Source organism: Pan paniscus, chromosome 14 (genome assembly GCF_029289425.2).
Source record: "Pan paniscus chromosome 14, NHGRI_mPanPan1-v2.0_pri, whole genome shotgun sequence".
NCBI lineage: Eukaryota > Metazoa > Chordata > Mammalia > Primates > Hominidae > Pan > Pan paniscus.
The window spans coordinates 112,062,933-112,068,932 of record NC_073263.2 but is presented as its reverse complement, the minus strand read 5'-3'; positions in this window follow the sequence as shown (position 1 = coordinate 112,068,932).

The window sequence follows — 6,000 nt, the reverse complement described above, 5'->3', positions numbered from 1 at the left end:
ACACTGCAGGAGTAGACCCTGCAATGGAGGGACACCCGGAGGCTTTGCCGTCAGCACCCTGATGCAGACGACGTGGACTCACAGAACACGGGCAGGGGGTCGGCTCTGTTGGGCATTGCCGGGTGCTGCGTCTGGGTAGGGACCCTCTTGCCATCTGCCCTGTCTTTTGCCTGCAGCATCCCTCACTGGTGCAGAAGGTCTGGTGCAGACACATGGCCATCTTCCTGCCCTCTTTTGTACAATGTCTTTGGTGCCATCTCTTTAACTACAGTGATCAGCTCACTCCTTGCCTGCTTCTTGACTGATTTTCAAGTCTCGAGACCCTCCAGGGTGTGCCTTGGGAGGGGATGTGTCTCAGGAAGGACTTTGAGGGGCTTCAAGGGACAAAGAAAGAAGGATGCAGGGGTCAGCATGGTGGCCGGGCATGCTCCTCGTCAGAGGCAGGGTCCGGCCTCGGGCTCCGGTTTGGGGGCTGCCCTGGCCTCTCCCTGCTCCTTGCTCTCTGCTCTCCTGGTATAAACACTTCTTTTCTTTCTAAGCCCCAGGCTTCACCGGGGTGCCCCTGAACTCACAGGACACCTCTTCAGCTTTCCTTTAAGACTTTGGACCCTGAGGGTGTGGCCCATTTCTTTCAGAACTCTTCAGGTGTTTATAACCCAGTAATCAGGATGCTTTTCCACTGGGTCCCTCAGTCTGAGAACATCTTAGAAATGCGAGTTCTCTGACCCCCAGCCCAGGCCTGCTGAAGAAGTGCTGGGTGGAGCTGGGCTGCCTCTGTTTTAAGGTCAGCTGGGAGCCTCTGCCCTGGGCTAATACCTGGGTTTATCTCACAAATGGTCCCTGGTCCCATCCCCCAGGCTGGGGGCCCTGTCTATCCATCCATCTCACATCGGCTCCCCCACCAGACATCTTTGCTCTTGTTCCAAGCAGGGCAGGTGTGCTCAGCAGGGGAACCAGCAATTTTGCTCCCGCAGCCTCACTTATTTCCAGTGTTTGAGATGCCTATCATCCGCACGATGTTTGCCCCAGGCTGTGTTCCTGTTTCTGCTTCTCTATCCACGGGCCCTCAGCAAACTTCTTCCAGGAGGCCTGGCCTCCCCCAGTTCTAAGCATCACCGTGTCTACAGTGCTTTTGAAAACATTCAGAAAGTATAACAGAGTGAGAGAAGGGTCCTCCCCTCACACAAGTCCCAAGTTTCTAGGATTTGAAGGACTTATGTTAAAAAGGTTTTAAAATAGTTATATATTTTCCTCTTTTTGTTCTTCTACCTCCCCTCTAAATGTAGGCAATTCCTTCTTTATTCTTCCCCATAGTTTATTATTATTTTCATTTTTTTTTAGTCGGACTCTTGCTCTGCCACCCAGCCTGGAGTGCAGTGGCACGATCTCGGCTCTGAATGAAGGAAATGAATGAAGGAAAGGAAAAGCATGAAGGGAAGATTATGCTTATCTACATGGATATCTGTGTTTAATAAGGAGAATAACAGCTACCAGATATGATTTGCTGGATAGTGGAAAGTCACAGGACTCAAATACCTTTCCTAACAGCCTGCTAACTGCAACCTCTGCCTCCCAGATTCAAGCGATTCTCCTGCCGCAGACTGCAGAGTAGCTGGGATTATAGGCACACCTTGGTAATCCGCCCGCCTTGGCCTCCCAAAGTTCTAGGATTACAGGTGTGAGCCACTGCACCTGGCCCTTCCCCATAGTTTAACTCTTTAGGCTTAGGTTTTTCTTTTAACAGTTCAAATTCCCCTTGCTAAGCCCTATGAACAGCCTTTGCAGACGGAATAAGGAACTATTCCAAAGTACTTGCTGGCCGGACACAGTGGTGCACACCTGTAATCCCAGCACTTTGGGAGACGGAGGCAGGAAGATCTCTCGAGCCCAGGAGTTCAAGACCAGCCTGGGCAACATGAAGAAATCCCGTCTCTACAAAAAAAAAAAAAACCAAAAAACAAAAAACAAAAATTAGCCAGGCGTGGTGGTGTATGCCTGTAGTCCACACTACTTGTGAGGCTGAGGTGGGAGGATGGTTTCAGCCTGGGAGGCAGAGGTTTCAGTGAGCAGAGATCATGCCTCTGCACTCCAGCCTGGGTGATAGAGCCAGACCTTGTCTCCAAAAAAAAAAAAAAAAAAGTTAAAAAAAAAACTATTTAGAGCTGCAGTCTCACTATGTTGCCCAGGCTGGAGTGCAGTGGCTATTCATTGGCATGATCATAACTCACCGCAGCTGAACTCCTGGGCTCAAGCAATCCTTTCACCTCAGCCTCCAGAGTAGCTCAGGCCGCCACGCCGGGCTGAATGTTTTTAACATTATACCTACAGGTCTTTTCTAAGTTGTGCAAATTCTTCCACTGTTACCTCCTTGACTTGCCTGTCTTGCCAGTACTGCAGCCACTGTCTAGAGCATCAGATGGTCTCTGACCGAGGAGAGAAAAGAAGATGGTTTGTCTTCTCTGTGAAAGCATTGCCTTTTCTGGTGTTTCGTGGATGTGCCCGCGTTGAAATATTTCACTTCTTACTTTTTTTTTGAGACGGAGTCTAACTCTGTCTCACCCAGGCTGGAATGCAGTAGCGCGATCTCAGCTTACTCAGTCTCCGCCTCCCTGGTTCAAGCGATTCTCCTGTCTCAGCCTCCTGAGTAGCTGGGACTACAGGCACCCACAACCATGCCCAGCTAATTTTTGTACTTTTAGTAGAGAGAGGGTTTCACCATGTTGGCCAGGCTGGTCTCGATCTCCTGACATCAGATGATCCACCAGCCTCGGCCTTCCAAAGTACTGGGATTACAGGCGTGAGCCAAGGTGCTCGAACACTTCTTCCTCTTTACATCTCTTGATTTTGTATTCCTCACTGCCTCCAGCTCAAGTTTTCAGACTCATTCAGGCTACAGATATTTACTGAGCATAACTGGGTGCTGAGAACGTTGTCCACCCCCTCTCCCTTTTCCCTGACTCCAGCCCTTGGCAGTGTGGACCACACACAATGCCTATTATGTCTCGAGGCTTGTCCACACATCTGTCTCATGATGCATGTGGGTCTTTATGTTTGATTCCCCACAAATGGATGGCCATTCCATCCATTCTTGTTCCTTGGGAACAAGAACAGAGGCCTCTTTTCCCCCTAGTCCTCCTGCGCTGCCACAACAAAGCATCCAGACCTGGTGGCTTTGAAGCAGCTACGTTGTCTGGGGTATATACCCTGGGGTTCGTTGTCGCGCACCAGGAAAGTTTAGGACACGGACGCACACGAGGAGTTTAGGAGGGGAGGTTTAATAGGCAGAAGAGAAGAGAAAGAGAAACAGCTCTCTCCATAGAGAAAGGGGTCTCCAATCGGAAAAGACTGGCTGGTGGTGAATGCGCCCAGTTTTATAGTCCAGTTTGAGGAGGCAGTGTGTGATTTACATAGGGCTCACAAATTGGTTTGATCACGTATGGCGTTTACATAGCATACCAGGAAGGCTGGTCACCCCACCCTAATCTTATTATGCAAATGAGCTTTCGAGTTGATGGGCCATGGGTGCCATTTTTTTCTGCTCCTTACATTACACGTGGCTGGCAGAGAAGGGAAGATGCAGCCGCCATCTTGAACGTTTCTAGACCCTAGTTCCCGCTGGCATTCACCCGTGCAAGCTCCCAGCCTGCTTGTCCATGTCTGCAGCTCCACTTTACAGGATGCTCTTTGTTAGAAAATGATCTGGGGCTGCTTTTCATGAAAAATAAAAGCCTTATTGAGGACACTCACACCCTTACTATCTGCCTAAGTGATTTCTTCTTAACTCTTATATCAGCTTCAACAACAGATGTTTGTTTTCTCACCGTTCTGGAGGCTGGAAGTCCAAGATCAAGGTGTCGGCCGGGCTGGGTTCACCTTCCCACCCATGTGAGGCCTCACATGGCTGCCCCTTGGTCCATGTGTCTGTGTCCTAATTACTTCTTATAAAGACACCAGTCACATTAGATTAGGACTCTCTCCAGTGACCTAATTTTAACTTAATCACCCTTTCAAGGCCCTCTCTTCAAGCTCAGGCTCGGTCTGTGGTGCTGAGGGTTAGAGATTCAGCATGAATCTCAGGGGGACTCACTTCAGCCCTAAACACCTGTATTCTCTAAGACACTCGTGCCGTGAATAATAACATGGGCATTTGATTATGTTCTCTCCGTTTTTCACTATTTTTAAAAGATGTGTTTATTTCTTATAGTATTCCAAGCCCTGTGCTCAGTGCCGGGGTCGTAAAGAAAAGACAGACGTGCTTCCTCTCACAGAGGGGCTCAGAATTCCTTCAGGCACCACTCACTTTTGGGATGGGCAGAGCAGGCTAGTGCTGCAGAAGAACAGATTTTCTAAAACTGTTAAGCAATATATGAACATACAATTAAACATTATTCACGTCCCATTGAAATACTGAGGGTCACTGCTGTCTCACTATCCATCATTACAGCTTTGGTGATTTTTAAGCAGGGGAAGTGGTTTCCACATGGTCTCCATTGACTTTCTCCCGCTTGTGAGTGGATGTTTATGGCTCATCATCTCTCTGCTAGTCAGTTTGCCCAGCAGCCCCATAAAGAGGACAGAGTCCTGGATCCCCCATTTTGATGATTTAAGTTCTTATATAAAATTATAGTTAAAATGTCAGTGAACCCAAAAATATTTTCTACGCTCCAAGCTGTCCTCGAGGTCATTATCAAGTCCCAGTTCCTAGTGCAGGATCCTCTCTCAGACCCCAGATGTGAGCTCAAGCCTCTAGCACTCGACCGGAGATAATAGCAGATGCTCTCCCCCCACCCCATTCCACCACCCCTTTGAATAAGATGGAATGTGCAGGCGACCTCCATGAACGAATGTCAGAGGGGGCAATGGCGTCAGGACCGTGCGAGTGCTTTCCTTATCTGTGGTTGTCATGCGTTCTACAGTTTGCTGTGCCTCATTATTGAATAGAGGTGCAGAGAGGAATGTCTCTGTTGTCAGTTCGGTTTAACCTTTCTTGGGGGTGAAATATACATACGGAGGCTAAAGCAGCTCCACCTGGGACGCGATCTGCCAGGTTCACTTCTGACTAACCCCAGTTCTGGGAAGGCCTCTAGGATTTCCAGTTTATTGTTCCTTGAGTAAGAGCAGGTCCTCATTGTAAATCCTGTCCTTAGGTTGAAACAACCTTGATGTTATTGTCCTTCAATTCCCTTGCACATCCCCTCTGAGTCACCCTTTTGCTGTAGTACAGAAGGCCTGTGTCTGGCAGGTAAGGGTGCCCAAGACACAGACACGGCTTCTGTTTGCCAATCTTTATTAAATGTTTCTTTTCTTTTCTTTCTTTTCTTTTTTTTTTTGAGATGGAGTTTCACTCTTGTTGCCCAGGCTGAAGTGCAATGGTGCAATCTGGGCTCACTGCAACCTCCACCTCCCAGGTTCAAGAGATTCTCCTGCCTCAGCCTCCTGAGTAGCTGGGATTACAGGTGTGCACCACCAGGCCCAGCTAATTTTTGTATTTTTAGTAGAGATGGGGTTTCACCATGTTGGCCAGGCTGGTCTCGAACTCCTGACTTCAGGTGATCCACCCACCTCAGCCTCCCAAAGTGCTGGGATACAGGCGTGAGTCTTCCCGCCTGGTCCTAAATGTTTCTTTCTAGGAAACTGGGTATGTCAGCCTCTTTATTCAGCCTGTCAGTTTCCTTGGACTTTGGGGATAGGTTTGCACAGACCTAGCCACTGCAAAACCACACTAATATAAAATTCACCACTTTGGCCAGGCATGGTGGCTCACGCCTGTAATCCCAGCACTTTGGGAGGCCAAGACAGGTGTATCACTTGGGGCCAGGAGTTTGAGACCAGCTTGGCCAACATGGCAAAACCCCATATCTACTAAAAATACAAAAATTAGCCAGGCGTGGTGGTGCACACTTGTGGTCCCAGCTACTCAGGAGGCTGAGACACAAGAATCGCTTGAATCTGGGAGGCAGAAGTTGCAGTGAGCCTAGATCGTGCCACTGCACTCTAACC